Source organism: Convolutriloba macropyga, chromosome 6 (assembly GCF_964194025.1).
Source record: "Convolutriloba macropyga chromosome 6, txConMacr16.3, whole genome shotgun sequence".
Lineage (NCBI taxonomy): Eukaryota > Metazoa > Xenacoelomorpha > Acoela > Convolutidae > Convolutriloba > Convolutriloba macropyga.
The window spans coordinates 13,365,523-13,383,082 of record NC_134473.1 but is presented as its reverse complement, the minus strand read 5'-3'; the positions used below and the strand labels follow the sequence as shown (position 1 = coordinate 13,383,082).

General features: G+C 33.2%; 1 protein-coding gene across 1 annotated transcript in view; it reads left to right on the top strand.

Annotated features, from left to right (window-relative positions):
- Positions 1–17,560, top strand: part of LOC142340799 (uncharacterized) — a 223,035-nt gene that overhangs the window by 67,196 nt on the left and 138,279 nt on the right. The gene's annotated exons all lie outside the window — the stretch shown is intronic.

Genomic DNA, 17,560 nt, shown 5'->3' with positions numbered 1-17,560 from the left:
ACGAATTTACTCATAATGTCACCCATTTTTTTCATCTAAACGCCATAATTCTCTTGATGTTCCCTCTCTGAAAAAAACATTGAAATGCGGTTAATAAGATACAAAAGCTTTCAACCAATGACAATAGAGAAGAACAATTTTCCCAATACGCAGTTGAGAAAACTCTATTTACAAGTCTGCTTTTCCTCTAGCGACGTAAAAACGACGCAGGTTTTAATGTTCACAAGCAGCGTTCTGTCTTAAAGCAAACTTTATTATTTTTTCGATTAGATTCAATGATTTAACAACGTAATAAAACCGCAGGAGACAGCTTCATATCGCTCTCATTTCTCAGAAATAAATCAGCAATCAGATATTCATGAGATTTTTTTGTTTTTCAAAACACCTCTCAGTTCTTTAAAGTTTCAGTTATATGTTTCTATGTTTTTTCTACATTACAATCAGCGGAAGCATACTCTTGCGACGTTGACTTTAGTCTTTAAAAATTAGGTTTTTGTACTTTCCTCTGGTTTTTAAATCGTTCTTAATTAGCAGAGCAACCAGTTCAAAGCTTTCTTGGATCTTCTCTTGGATCTTACCAGCCTCTGAGTATTAACCACCAATTTATTTTAAGCAATAAAACCACTCAATTTTCTTTGGCTCGCAAAAGCTATTTGTGTGATTGATTCAGAGCTGAATCGGAATAATGAATATTGTAGATACTGACAGAAAATGATTCAAATAGTTTAAATTTTTTAACAGAATTAAAATCAAACATGAAGATACGAATCGAATATGAGAAAAATCAAGACAATATGATATGTCTAAAACAAAAACATTTATAAAAGTTTTTGATTAGTTTTAGAGTATCAGCCAAAATGGATCGTTTCAACAATTGTCCCCCCCCCCCCACCAATTTGCAAACCATTAACCCCTTGCACCAATGCACCCCTTTAACCAACCAGAGACGACTAATAACTTTCCACGCATGCACATACTATGTTAAATTGAATAGAATAAAATACACCGTGGTATGGCAACTAGCCGAACGGGAATACAAAGCGAAAAGAATTTCCGATTGGTGGGTCAACATTAACAGCGGTCTGCATCTGCGCTTAAACTATTATTCGGCTATCGAAACAAGTAATATCGTGGTAAAGTATACCACAGAAGAGGTGGCGATTCTCGATCTAGTTACCTATCTAGGGGGGGGGGGCAGTTGTTGAAAAGATCCGCCAAAATAAATTGGTATGATCCAGTATCAAGGAATAGATGTTCATTCAATTGCTAGTAATTGTTTCAGAACTTAATTTTTCTGGTTAATTATCCTACATGATGGATGTTGTACTGAATGGATGTTTTTTGGATGAATTAGAAATCTATTTGTGAAAGTTTTCTCTGAGATACCGAAAAGAAGGTTGAGTTGGCGTGCATTGTAGAAGTAAAGATGGTTTTTATTGCACAACATTTGAGAACAAGAAAGCACAAAAGGATTAAAGCTCTGCAAGCTCATATATTGCAGTGCTGAGCTCTGCAAGCTCAGCACTGACCGAAAGCAGTTTGTGCTACACAACAGCCTAAGGTCTAGAGTTTCAGCAATAAACTGTGGGGTTCCACAAGGCTCAGTGTTAGGACCCATTTTGTTCCTTTTATATATAAATGACATGCCGAAAGTCTGCCATACTCTTAAAGTCACTCTTTTTGCTGATGACACCTGTTTGCATTGTAGTTACGATAACAAAAACATTGATTGCGTACAACAAGATCTAACCAAAATTGAGAAGTGGCTTGGTGAAAATAAACTAACGTTGAATCAGCAAAAAAACGTACTTGTTGACCCCAAGCTCTCCATTGCTAACTAATAGGGCCAACTTTTCTTTCAACGGTGTGACTATTGCCTATGCACAATGTGTCAAGTATTTGGGGATACATATTGATATGAACCTATCTTTTAAAGAACATGTTAAGTTCGTACAAAAAAAATTTTTTGGCAACATTCAACCACTACGATTTTTCAGACAGTTCGTAAGTCAAAAACGAATGCTGCATTTCTACAAGATCTACATACAACCTGTTTTCCAATATGGAGTTCTGATTTATGGCTCTGCTAAAAAAACAGATCTCTTGGCGCTTGAAAAAATACAAATACTGGTGTGGAGAATACTCTTTGGTATTAAAAAGTTTAACTCAATTAACAACATAAGACAAAAACATCGTTTACTATCAATAGGTGAACTGCATGTTTATGAACTGATGAAGTGTCTGAGTAAAATTATAAGAAATGAACAACATAACACAGAGTTAAATGATGTCATTTCCAAAGATGAAATAGAAGTTATTACTAATGATTCAAAAAGAATCAAAACAATTAAAAGTAGGTCAAAAGGCACTAAGCAAGAGAGCAAAATTCTTAAGTGGCGCTTACGCAAACTGTTTAATGTTTTAGTGAAATGGGATGTCAGCATTGTTTTAAAAATTGTTCAGTGTAAATCCAAACAACTGCCGCATCTACTTCATGATCTGAAAGATAATTATAATTGTGACAATGAGGAACTAATAAAAGCTTTTTGGTAAGACTTCGCTCTTTTGGTGTTTTTTTTGTTTCTGTATTAAAATCAAAGATGAATTGTGTTTCCAGTTCAGTTTTTAACTTTTGATTTAGTTCGGGGGATGGATGTTGGAGGTAAAGAAAATCATACAACCCATAAAGAAATAATTTGCTCTTAGGCACCACTTGACAGGCTTAATGCCTTTTTGGCGTCCTTTCAGATACATTTAGATACAAAAATTGTATTTACAGTATCTGAGAACAATTTATTATTATTATTATATTTCCTCTTTTGAGGTAGCATCGTTTAATAAATCAACAAATGCTTTAAGTTTACAGATGCTACAAAACAAAAAGAACATGTTTTCGAGGTTAGTACTTTTACTTTTACGTAAGAATGATTTTTTTTTCATTTTTGGGCGATAATTGACGATAGATTTTTATTCAACACGATGCCGCACGTTCTGCCATAACATCAAAAACCAAAATGACAAAAAAAATTTGAGACTTGCGAAATGAAACATTTATTCATCACAGCCTAATTCAGTCATGCTACAACTTCATAATTCATGCTACAAATGTGATGTTCTCAAACGATTCCTACCATGTTTCTTATTTTTTTTTGCACTGTATGCTCTCAGCGCGCAAAACGGTTTTCTCACAAGGTAATCTCAAAAATTTTTCTCAGCGCGTTTTTTATGTTAACTTTATTTACTATCAATAGGAAAAAATACGGGTTAAATGATATAATGTTAACATAAATGTGTTTAAATTAAAAGCAGTGATACTAATAAAAGTCAGAATACGGGAAAGGCGTTTGTTGACAGCAGGATATTATTTTTGAGTGTAGGTATATTTTAAGATGTTCAATTTCAGCCGACAAGAAAATTTCTCCGTTTTGAAATGTTGAATAATTAATGTCCTCTTACGTGCATTTAAAAGAAGATCTCCATCAACTGTAAGTGTTTTTGTGGAATCTACACAATATAAATGCCAATTCTTGCAAATGAATTTTAATGCAGTGTGAAAAACCAAATGATAATTGGACAACAACTCAGCTAATGAGCGCTGGATGTTACTACAAAAAAAGTTCTGTGATACCATGACCCATTGTCAGGTGGTCGTATTAAAAGCCAAGGGAGACAAAAAAGTTCACAAAATGCTACGGACCAAAATTACTAGGAGATACGGCCAACTATTAGAATACAAAAGAAACTAATAAGCTGATTATTTCACCTTGCGAATTTCGCGGCAACAAAAACTATGCTAGTTAACGAAATACATAACAGTAAATGAACCAACGTAGTCAAAAAAGAAGAAAAACATGAAAAATAGCACTTCGTTTTCCTCGGAAACTAATAGTTTTGACATTATGGAAGCCAGTTTTTTCATTGTTGTTCGTTCACACTGATTTCTTTGAAAACATACAAGAATTGCGGAAAATGAATGCGAAACCTGTTATCAAAAAGACACGAGATGCACTTCATGTAGATACTATATTTTAATCCGTTACTAGTTCATATCAACTAGTTTTTCGAAGCAACAAACCTTGTTTTCTAAATCCATTCATATAAGAGTTGGAAAAACCACACGGCAAATGAATTTCAAGAAGGCAAAACTCAAATAATCAATACTGTATGTAAACAAAGGCCGTCATTGTCAATAAAATCAGCTAATAACTGACAGGGGTGAAATAAATGTGTTCAAATGAAAGAAGTGATACTATTAAAGTTATTGTTACTGGTAAGGTGTATCTAAACAACCCTGGTAACTTGTTGTTATTTACAATTAATACCATCTGCCTGAGTTCTTCTTATAATAAATATTATAACACGAGGACAGGATTAGGTAAAAAAAAGAGGAAGAGGGTTAATCCATATCTCCAAAACATTTTCAATATACGTAACCATATTTTCCAAAATGGAATAAAGTTACTCAAAACGAGGAAATGTGTTACTTATATCTTAGAAAAAGGCTTACATTTTAAAATTAGTGTATAAGAGTATCTATCTAGTAAAGAATGGCGGCGAAATGCGGTGAATTATTTTTTTCAACCACTTTCACCGCATTTATCGCATCTCTTACATTAATTTGCAACAAAAGTTGATGCAATGAATTTTTGTAAGAAATGCGGTAAAATGCGGTGAAATATTTTTTAATCCCATTCACCGCAATCACCGCATTTCTTGCAAAAAATTAACCGCATTTCTTACATAAACTCACCCAAAAACCTCGACCATGGTATATTCATGGATAGTCATCCGAATCACGTGAAATTTAAAATATTCCAGTGCGATGGATGCTCCATTCGATCTCCAATTTTTTATTGAAAATTATTACATTCACTAACTACAACAGCAATAGGCTATACATAGACAATAGAAGCATCAAAATAGTGGCAACCATCACGATGGAAACATACACCCATTCATCTTTGGCGTCTGTTGAGAGATACTTGACAGTAATATCTTCCAGAATTTGACACGCATTTGAACACACGTCGTAACGAATGACACTCAATGAGTGCATTTTCTTGACCCTCTCAATCGGCTAAAAGTGTTTCCAGTTTCTGGGCTATCATTGGCAATCTTCCTCATTTCCGGGCCCTATTTCGTGAGGACACAGTTCTTTGACCTCAAAAGAACTTGCACAAGTTTTGGATTTCTCGAGGGACCAAAACTCAAGGCATAGTAGCTTAAGTTGGTAATCAAAAAGTTTTCGGAACCGGATATGAAAGTCCAAACATACTTTGGATGAGTGTTTTTGTGAATTTCATGTTGTGAAATTTGATGCAGAAGTTAAATTTTGTATTCTGCTAAAGAAAAGCTAGTTGAATTTCAGAAATTTGGATGTTTTTTGGTATCAATTTGAAAACTGTGATACATTGATAACTAAAATTGTGTTAAGCAAGATGTCACAAACCAGGGAACGTTGGTTCATTTTGATATTTTAAGGAATGCAAGTCTTAGGCAACATTTTAAAACTAAACTAAGCAAAAGTTTCGTATATTTGGGTAAACAATTTCTAAAAGTTTTTTCATTTAATTATCCGCTATTCGAATGAAATAATCAACCTCTTTCTTTTATGAGTGTAGTGTTTGAATTCTAAGACTACAAAATATCTTTTAATCAGGAACAAACTTTCCTATGGTGAATAAAATTTGAAAAATTTAAACCAACTGGACCTTTACGGAAGTGGCTATAATTGTAAACAATAGGCAGTAATATTTACTGCCAAAAATTTGTTTATTGTCACATTGTTTTGTTTGGTCAAAAATGCGATCGTGGCTTCAGAGTTTGTTTTTAAAAACTTTTAAATTTCTGTAGAAGATTTAAAAATTTAAAAAAACATTCTTTTACGCCGAGAAAATATTTAGAAAATAGTTTCCGGCTGGACTAATCAACTTGCTTTGCTAGCTTCAAAAATCCTTTAATGCAAACAAGTAAACATTTAGAGAACCCAAGGAACCAAAAATATGAGAATTTAATGAACTTTGAAAAGAAATCTTCAACCCAGCTTGAGAACTGTGCAAATTTGTAATGCACTTGTTGAGGTGAGAAACAATAAAAGTTTTGAAAGCTCAAAATTGTGCAAAAATTTGTGCACAAATTGTACGATAAAAAGAAGACGAGTAATCAAACTAAAGAATATGAACAGAAATCAAATATTCAATGGCCTTCAGGGCAGACCAATTAAATATTAGAAGCCAAACAGGCAAAAAAATGGTTTCGAAAAATAATTTTACAGAGAAAAAATATTAAGGTTTATTTTTTTTACTTTTGGCATCAGTGTAATGAAAACCACGCTTTTCATACAAAAAAATAAAAGATCATATTTTCTGCTCTGCCTTATGAGAAAGAAATTAGACTTTTGCGGCGCACTTGAAAGGCCAGCAAAAAATAACATTCATTAAAATCCAGATTGGAATAAAACACAAGAGGTTCAAAAGAACTTCTTTATTTCAATCAGTTCAAAATAAAAACAAAAGTACTAATAACATTACAGAATGCATTAGCATCCTTAAAAGATTTTTTTGTCGACTTCTGCTTCCACCTCTAAAAATTGTTCCGGAAAGTCCTATCCTCAAAATCAAAGTTGTAAACTCAGTACATGTTTTTGCGTAACCTTTTTCAATTTCTTTCCCAACAAGGTGTTCCAATGCCTTTCAAACCAATAATTTAATGCCAAAATGAACACATGAACGCATTATCAAAAAAATCACTTTCAATTTCAACGCAGAAACTAGAAAAAATTGACAAAAGATACGGAAACTTGAAAAAATCTCAATTTGTCAAGTCTTTAATACCTATGACCTCAAACTCACTTTCACTTAATAAAAACAACACAATTGCAGGCTGGTAGATATCAGGTTGTACACAAAAAAGACAAATCTAGTAAAAAAACATAAATTACATTTGGAACAATTACTAGAATTTTGGTAAACTTCTGGAAACTAATGTCCCCAAACCAAATTTGCGCGGCTGAAACCTTTCTTGTGACCCAGAATTAATCTTAAAAACAGATTGCCCTGGATTATAAAAATAACTTGTTAAAATTCTTGGCGAAAAATTGGCGAAACAACTTGGCGAAAAATTCAAAATATGCAAGTTTTACTACAACTTTTTGTGTGGTATTGCCAAAACATATACCTTAAAGCAGAAAACAGGAAAACATACATTTTAAAAGACTTTAATGAACTGTGACCAGCGTAAATATAATATGGAATTGTCAGAAAAATTAAGAATCACTGAAAAACAAAAAACTGCTCATTTTTGAGCTGGAAAGCTCCAGAAAATGACTTTTCTACCTTAAACTTCAAAACTTTGAATTGAAGTATTTCAGCACACTAACCACTTGAAAGACTATTAAAACTAATTTTTTTTAGTTCTAATGGAATTTGATGGCCAATGGGTTTTACTCCTTTTTACCCCTTCAGAATCAAGTAAAATTGTATGAGCACTTTTTACAGAAAAAACGGAGCACAAATGCAGCTAAAATATTTTGGATTCTAAGAACAAAGCACTAACCATTACAATCCAACTTTTTTAATTGTAAGAAGACAGAGCACCAATACAATTCAATTTATTTACACTCTTGAATTGTAACAAAAATGAGGATGCAGAAGCAAAAATACCGTGCAGAAAAACGCAACGAAATGAAGCTAGATATGGACTCAAAATTTTTCGTCATAGCTCTTAGTTTCAGCTTGCGTAATTTAAATCTGTTAAGGCAGATGGCGGGTGGGTTTTTAACAGATACTTCAAAAGATCTGTTGATGTTCACATTCCCAATGATGGCAAAGTCTGCTCTCATCCTAAAGGCTTCTGCCAGATAAACCGCATCCACACAGAGCTTCTCGTTGAAATTATAGCTGTCTTCGCTCAATGAGCAGCAGCACATATATTTGTTGTTCTCACAAAAACAGTTTCCTTCTCCAAAAAATTTTCGGCTGGAAAATTTAACATCAGAAATGTAGCAAATTAACTTTTTTTTTAGTGTAAAGTTAATTTCTTGCAAATCTTTGTAGAAAAAATTGCGAGCCAGGAAGTGCACCAGTACTCAAATACTGATTTTTATTACGAAACTAAGTTTAATAAAATTACCTAATTTTTCATGCCAGCATTTTCCATAAAATATCAGGGGGCCTATTTTTTTTAAAGTCTAACGTTAGTTTTTTATTGGATGGATTCTACTGATTTACAGCTGCTTAAAAAATATTGCCTGATGTTGTTATTGCCACTGAGAAATCATTTAATAGATAGGTGAAGTCGAGATATCAAATAATTTCAAGAGCGCGAAAACAACCGTGTGGTAAATTAAACCCAACTCTCGCTGCAATTACAACAGTTGCATAAATTACTTCACATATGCAGCTGATTAGAAAATTTTGTCCCATATATTTCAACAGCATTCTTGTAAAACCAACAGGGGCATAAAAGTGTCTAAACACAAATCAGAGGGCATTACCAAGTAGCTGCATCGATAATTTACGCAACTGCTCTTACCACAATAAAGTAAGCTTAGTATAATAGGCAAAGAGCAAACTGGGTTACTGGTTGGCTGACTGCATTCGCTGTACCAACCCAATACGACATTCACTAATTGTACTGAACATCTTTTTACATTGCCTTGTTCAGACCTTCCGTAAAAAATGTGTGCCAGTTGTATATATCATAAAAGGGATCTCAGCTACTATGTAGAAAGAATAATTAAGCCTTCTGGCTGCTGATCACTAAAGCTTAGATGAAATTATTCATATTTTTTCCATCATGGCCTTCAAATAACAAATTTCACACTAAAAAAGTTCAGATAAATTTACCTGAACCAAGTTCAGGTAACTAGAAGTTCAGGTGAAGTTCAGGTGTAAAAGCACCTGAAATACACCTGAGCTGTATTTCAGGTAAAATTTCACCTGAACAAGTTCAGGTGTGGTTACCTGAAAATACCTTTTTTGCATTCAGCAGTGAAACAACAAAAATTTAGCAGTAAGCTAAAGCACAATATAAATACAAACTTTAGCAGAAACATCAACACAATTATTAGGCAGTGTCCAGCTTTTTTTAACTTTTGCAAAGTTACGGATAAATTTATCATCAAATTTTCCCACTCTTCAGCACCACTAATGTTTCTAGTTCAAAGAAGTATATTTGGAACCATTAGGGGTTTCTGAAATGAACAACCTTAGCAAAGTTTTAAAATAAAGGTTTAGAGAAATTTTAAAGTTTTTGAAATCATAACAACAGGAAACGCAGTGGTTTTAAAATGGATCAACCTGAATCCAATCTCTCTTCCTTTTATATTAAATCAAAAACAACTTTTCTTGCAGAAAATAGATCTCTGAGAAACTGGATTACACAAATATAGAAACGGTAACGACATATTTTCCTCATTTAGCTTCCATTTCTTTAAACTAATTCCTGCGTTTGTTAAGTTTCGCAAAGTTACGGTTAAGTTTAATATAAAGGTTTCCAACTCTTCAGCCCAACTGATCTTCCTAGATTGAACAAGTATTTTAGGAACCATTAGGGGTTTTTGAAAAAATACTGAAGTTTCAAACAAACGGATTCAAGAAACTTTAATTTCCTAAAATCATAACAAACGGGGCTCTATACAAAATAAAGGGGACAAAACAAACATTTATGGAAGTATGTCCTGCCGTTTATTAAGTTTTGCAAAGTTACGGTTAAGTTTAATATAAAAGATCTCCACCCTTCAGCCGTACTGTTGGTTCTAGATTGAACAAGTAATTTAGGAACTAATCGGGGTTTTTGAAGTAAAAATCAATACCGAAGTTCCAGAAAAGCGGCTTAGAGAAACTTTAATTTCTTTGAATCAGAAAGAGGAAACGCAGTGGTTTTAAAGTGGATCAACTTGAATCCAATCTCTCTTGTTTATATATTACATCAAAAACTATCATTCCTGCTTAAAATAGACCTCTGGAAAACTGGATTACACAAATACAGAAACGGTAACGACATATGGTCCTCGGTTAGCTTTCATTTCTTTAAAGTCTTTCAGAATCATGTTGATATTCTTTTTAATTCGAACCAATTCCATTTTCCGCCATAAGCACTGGTTTAAAACCTTGTCCGTTGAACTGAGTCAATTTGTTAATTTTCAGGTACATTTTTCCGAAACGGGGCTCTCTACAAATTAAAGGGCACAAAGAAAATTTTTTGGAAGTATTTCTTGCCGTTTATTAAGTTTCGCAAAGTTACGGTTAAGTTTAATATGAAAGTTTCCCACTCTTCAGCCCTACTGATGTTTCTAGATTTAACAAGTAATTTATGAACCATTCGAGGTTTCTGAAGTGAAATTCAATACTGAAGTTTCAGAAAAACGGTTGATAGAAACTATATTTTCTTTGAATCATAACAACAGGAAACGCAGTGGTTTTAAAGTGGATCAACTTGAATCCAATCTCTCTTCCTTATATATTTCATCAAAAACTAGTATTCCTGCATAAAATATACATCTGGAAAACTGGATTACACAAATGTAGAAAGGGTAACGACATATGGTCCTCGGTTAGCTCTCATTTCTTTAAAGTCTTTCAGAATCAGGTTGATATTCCTTTTAACTCGAACTAATTCCATTTTCCTACATAAGTACTGGTTCAAAACCCTGTCAGTCGGACTGAAAATTTGAAGTTCATTTGGTAATTTAGGTACATGTTTCCGAAACAGGACTCTATACAAATTAAAGGGGACAAAATAAACGTTTCTGGAAGTATTTCCTGCCGTTTATTAATTTCGCAAAGTTACGGTTAATTTTAATATAAAAGATTTCCACCCTTCAGCCCTACTGATGTTTCTAGATTGAACAAGTAATTTAGGAACTAGTTGGGGTTACTGGAGTAAAAATGAATACTGAAGTTCCAGAATAACGGTTTAAAGAAACTTTAATTTCTTTGAATCATAAACAGGAAACGCAGTGGTTTTAAAGTGGATCAAATTGAATCCAATCTCTCTTCCTTATTTATTACATCAAAAACTCATATTCCTGCATAAAATAAACATCTGGAAAACTGGATTACACAAATATAGAAACGGTAACGACATACGGTCCTCGGTTAGCTCTCATTTCTTTAAAGTCTTTCAGAATCAGGTTGATATTCCTTTTAACTCGAACTAATTCCATTTTCCTACATAACAACTGCTTCAAAAACCTGTCAGTCGAACTGAAGTTTTGAAGTTTATTTGGCAATTTTAGGTAAATGTTACTGAAACAGGACTCTATACAAATTGAAGGGGACAAAACAAACATTTATGGAAGTATTTCCTGCCGTTTATTAAGTTTCGCAAAGTTACGGTTAAGTTTGAAATAAAAGATTTCCACCCTTCAGCCCTACTGATGTTTCTAGATTGAACAAGTAATTTAGAGAAATATTTGGAGTTTCTGAGGTGAAAATCAATACTGAAATTCCAGAAAAACGGTTTAAGGAAACTTTAATTTCTTTTAATCATATCAACAGGAAATGCAGTGGTTTTAAAGTGGATCAACTTGAATCCAATCTCTCTTCCTTATATATTACATCAAAAACTAGTATTCCTGCATAAAATAGACACCTGGAAAACTGGATTACACAAATATAGAAACGGTAACGACATATGGTCCTCGGTTATCTTTCATTTCTTTAAAGTCTTTCAGAATCAGGTTGATGTTCCTTTTAATTCGAACTAATTCCATTTTCCTACATAAGTACTGGTTCAAAACCCTGTCAGTCGGACTGAAAATTTGAAGTTCATTTGGTAATTTAGGTACATGTTTCCGAAACAGGACTCTATACAAATTAAAGGGGACAAAATAAACGTTTCTGGAAGTATTTCCTGCCGTTTATTAATTTCGCAAAATTACGGTTAATTTTAATATAAAAGATTTCCACCCTTCAGCCCTACTGATGTTTCTAGATTGAACAAGTAATTTAGGAACTAGTTGGGGTTACTGGAGTAAAAATCAATACTGAAGTTCCAGAATAACGGTTTAAAGAAACTTTAATTTCTTTGAATCATAAACAGGAAACGCAGTGGTTTTAAAGTGGATCAAATTGAATCCAATCTCTCTTCCTTATTTATTACATCAAAAACTCATATTCCTGCATAAAATAGACATCTGGAAAACCGGATTACACAAATATAGAAACGGTAACGACATATGGTCCTCGGTTATCTTTCATTTCCTTAAAGTCTTTCAGAATCAGTTTGATATTCCTTTTAATTCGAACTAATTCCATTTTCCTACATAAGTACTGGTTCAAAACCCTGTCAATCGGACTGAAAATTTGAGGTTCATTTGGTAATTTAGGTATATGTTTCCGAAACAGGGCTCTATACAAATTAAAGGGGACAAAACAAACGTTTATGGAAGTATTTCCTGCCGTTTATTAAGTTTCGCAAAGTTACGGTTAATTTTAATATAAAAGGTTTCCACCCTTCAGCCCTACTGATGTTTTTAGGATGAACAAGTAATTTAGAGAACTATACGGAGTTTCTGAGGTGAAAATCAATACTGAAGTTCCAGAAAAACGGTTTAAGGAAACTTTATTTTCTTTGAATCATAACAACAGGAAACGCAGTGGTTTTAAAGTGGATCAACTTGAATCCAATCTCTCTTCCTTATATATTTCATCAAAAACTAGTGTTCCTGTATAAAATAGACACCTGGAAAACTGGATTATACAAATATAGAAACGGTAACGACATATGGTCCTCGGTTATCTTTCATTTCTTTAAAGTCTTTCAGAATCAGTTTGATATTCCTTTTAATTCGAACTAATTCCATTTTCCTACATAAGTACTGGTTCAAAACTCTGTCAGTCAGACTGAAAATTTGAAGTTCATTTGGTAATTTAGGTATATGTTTGCGAAACAGGGCTCTATACAAATTAAAGGGGAAAAAAACAAACGTTTATGGAAGTATTTCCTGCCGTTTATTAAGTTTCGCAAAGTTACGATTAATTTTAATATAAAAGATTTCCACCCTTCAGCCCTACTGATGTTTCTAGATTGAACAAGTAATTTAGGAACCAATTGGGGTTTCTGGAGTAAAAATCAATACTGAAGTTCCAGAAAAACGATTTAAAGAACCTTTAATTTCTTTGAATCATAAACAGGAAACGCAGTGGTTTTAAAGTGGATCAAATTGGATCCAATCTCTCTTCCTTATTTATTACATCAAAAAGTAATATTCCTGCATAAAACAGATCTCTGGATAACTGGACTACACAAATAAAGAAACGGTAACGACATATGGTCCTCGGTTAGCTTTCATTTCTTTAAAGTCTTTCAGAATCAGGTTGATGTTCCTTTTAATTCGAACTATTTCCATTTTTCTACATAAGTACTGGTTCAAAACCCTGTCAGTCGAACTGAAGTTTTGAAGTTTATTTGGTAATTTAGGTACATGTTTCCGAAACAGGGCTCTATACAAATTAAGGGGGACAAAACAAACATTTTTGGAAGTGTTTCTTGCCGTTTATTAAGTTTCGCAAATTTACGGTTAAGTTTGAAACAAAAGTTTCCCACCCTTCAGCCCTACTGATGTTTCTAGATTGAACAAGTAATTTAGAGAACTATTTGGAGTTTCTGAGGTGAAATTCAATACTGAAGTTTCAGAAAAACGGTTTCAGGAAACTTTAATTTCTTTGAATCATAACAACAGGAAACGCAGTGGTTTTAAAGTGGATCAAATTGAATCCAATCTCTCTTCCTTATTTATTACATCAAAAACTCATATTCCTGCATAAAATAGACATCTGGAAAACTGGATTACACAAATCTGGACAGGGTCAAAACCCTGTCAGTCGGACTGAAAATTTGAAGTTTGTTTGTTAATGTAGGTACATGTTTCCGAAACAGGGCTCTATACAAATTAAAGGGGACAAAACAAACGTTTATGGAAGTATTTCCTGCCGTTTATTAAGTTTCGCAAAGTTACGGTTAATTTTAATATAAAGATTTCCACCCTTCAGTTCTACTGATGTTTCTAGATTGAACAAGTAATTTAGGAACTAATTGGGGTTTCTGGAGTAAAAATCAATACTGAAGTTCCAGAAAAACGGTTTAAAGAAACTTTAATTTCCTTGAATCATAAACAGGAAATGCAGTGGTTTTAAAGTGGATCAAATTGAATTCAAGTTCTCTTCCTTATTTATTACATCAAAAACCAATATTCCTGCACAAAATAGACATCTGGAAAACTGGTTTACACAAACATAGAAACGGTAACGACATATGGTACTCGGTTAGCTTTCATTTCTTTAAAGTCTTTCAGAATCAAGTTGATATTCCTTTTAACTCGAACTAATTCCATTTTCCTACATAAGTACTGGTTCAAAACCCTGTAAATCGTACTGAAAATTTGAAGTTTATTTGGTAATTTAGGTACATGTTTCCGAAACAGGGCTCTCTACGAATTAAAGGGCACAAAACAAACATTTTTGCAAGTATTTCCGGCAGTTTATTAAGTTTCGCAAAGTTACGGTTAAGTTTAATATGAAAGTTTCCCACTCTTCAGCCCTACTGATGCTTCTAGATCGAACAGGTAATTTAGGAACCATTCGAGGTTTCTGAAGTGAAAATTAATACTGAAGTTTCAGAAAAACGGTGGATAGAAACTATAATTTCTTTGAATCATAACAACAGGAAACGCAGTTGTTTTAAAGTGGATCAACTTGAATACAATCTCTCTTCCTTATATATTTCATCAAAAACTAGTATTCCTGCATAAAATAGACATCTGGAAAACTGGATTACACAAATATAGAAACGGTATAGACATATGGTCCTCGGTTAGCTTTTATTTCTTTGAAGTCTTTCAGAATCAGGTTGATAATCCATTTAACTCGAATTAATTCCATTTTCCTACATAAAAACTGCTTCAAAACCCTGTCAGTCGAACTAAAAATTTGAAGTTTATTTGGTAATTTTTGGTACATGATTCCGAAACGGGGCTCTATACAAATTAAAGGGGACAAAACAAACATTTATGGAAGTATTTCCTGCCGTTTATTAAGTTTTGCAAAGTTACGGTTAAGTTTAATATAAAAGATTTCCACCCTTCAGCCGTACTGTTGTTTCTAGATTGAACAAGTAATTAAGGAACTAATCGGGGTTTTTGAAGTAAAAATCAATACCGAAGTTCCAGAAAAGCGGCTTAGAGAAACTTTAATTTCTTTGAATCAGAAAGAGGAAACGCAGTGGTTTTAAAGTGGATCAACTTGAATCCAATCTCTCTTCCTTATATATTACATCAAAAACTAGTATTCCTGCTTAAAATAGACCTCTGGAAAACTGGATTACACAAACATAGAAACGGTAACGACATATGGTCCTCGGTTAGCTTTCATTTCTTTAAAGTCTTTCAGAATCAGGTTGATGTTCCTTTAAATTCGAACTAATTCCTATTTCCTAGTTAAGTACTGGTTCAAAACCCTGTCAGTTGGACTGAAAATTTGAAGTTCATTTGGTAATTTGGATGCATGTTTCCGAAACAGGGCTCTATACAAATTAAAGGGGACAAAACAAACATTTATGGAAGTATTTCCTGCCGTTTATTAAGTTTCGCAAAGTTACGGTTAAGTTTAAAATGAAAGATTTCCACCCTTCAGCCCTACTGATGTTTCTAGATTGAACAAGTAATTTAGAAACTATTCGGGGTTTCTGAAGTAAAAATCAATACTGAAGTTTCAGAAAAACGGTGGATAGAAACTATAATTTCTTTGAATCATAACAACAGGAAACGAAGTTGCTTTAAAGTGGATCAACTTGAATACAATGTCTCTTCCTTATATATTTCATCAAAAACTAGTATTCTTGCATACATTAGACCTCCGGAAAACTGGATTACACAAATATAGAAACGGTAACGACATATGGTCCTCGGTTAGCTTTCATTTCTTTAAAGTCTTTCAGAATCAGGGTGATATTCCTTTTAACTCGAACTAATTCCATTTTCCTACATAAAAACTGCTTCAAAACCCTGTCAGTCGGACTGAAAATTTGAAGTTTATTTTGTAATTTCAGGTACATGTTTCCGAAACAGGGCTCTATACAAATCAAAGGGGACAAAACAAACATTTTTGGAAGTATTTCCTGCCGTTTATTAAGTTTCGCAAAGTTACGGTTAAGTTTGAAATAAAAGTTTCCCACTCTTCAGCCCTACTGATGTTTCTAGATTGAACAAGTAATTTAGAGATCTATTCGGGGTTTCTGAGGTGAAATTCAATACTGATGTTTCAGAAAAAAGGTTTCAGGAAACTTTAATTTCTTTGAATCATAAACAGGAAACGCAGTGGTTTTAAAGTGGATCAACTTGAATCCAATCTCTCTTCCTTATTTATTAAATCAAAAACTAATTTTCCTGCATAAAATAGACCTCTGGAAAACTGGATTACACAAATATAGAAACGGTAACGACATATGGTCCTCGGTTAGCTTTCATTTCTTTAAAGTCTTTCAGAATCAGGTTGATGTTCCTTTAAATTCGAACTAATTCCTATTTTCTAGTTAAGTACTGGTTCAAAACTCTGTCAGTTGGACTGAAAATTTGAAGTTCATTTGGTAATTTGGATGCATGTTTCCGAAACAGGGCTCTATACAAATTAAAGGGGACAAAACAAACATTTATGGAAGTATTTCCTGCCGTTTTTTAAGTTTCGCAAAGTTACGGTTGAGTTTAATATAAAAGATTTCCACCCTTCAGCCCTACTGATGTTTTTAGGATGAACAAGTAATTTAGGAACTATTCGGGGTTTCTGAAGTGAAAATCAATACTGAAGTTCCAGAAAAGCGGTTTAAAGAAACTTTAATTTCTTTGAATCATGAAGAGGATATGCAGTGGTTTTAAAGTGGATCAACTTGAATCCAATCTCTCTTCCTTATATATTAAATCAAAAAATAGTATTCCTGCTTAAAATAGACCTCTGGAAAACTGGATTACACAAACATTAAAACAGTGACGACATATGGTCCTCGGTTAGCTTTCATTTCTTTGAAGTGTTTCAGAATCATGTTGATGATCCTTTTAATTCGAACTAATTCCTTTTTCCTACATAAGTACTGGTTCAAAACCCTGTCAGTCGAACTGAAAATTTGAAGTTCATTTAGTTATTTTAGGTACATGTTTCCGAAACAAGGCTCTATACAAATTAAAGGGGACAAAACAAACATTTATGGAAGTATTTCCTGCGTTTATTAAGTTTCGCAAAGTTACGGTTAAGTTTAATATAAAAGACTCCCACCCTTCAGCCCTACTGATGTTTCTAGATTGAACAGGTAATTTAGGAACTATTCGGTGTTTCGGAAGTGAAAATCAATACTGAAGTTTCAGAAAAACGGTTTAAAGAAACTTTAATTTCTTTGAACCATAACAACAGGAAACAAAGTGGTTTTAAAGTGGATCAACTTGAATCCAATCTCTCTTCCTTATATAATTCATCACAAACTAGTATTTCTGCATAAATTAGACCTCTGGAAAACTGGATTACACAGATATAGAAACGCTAACGACAAATGGTCCTCATGTAGTTTCCAA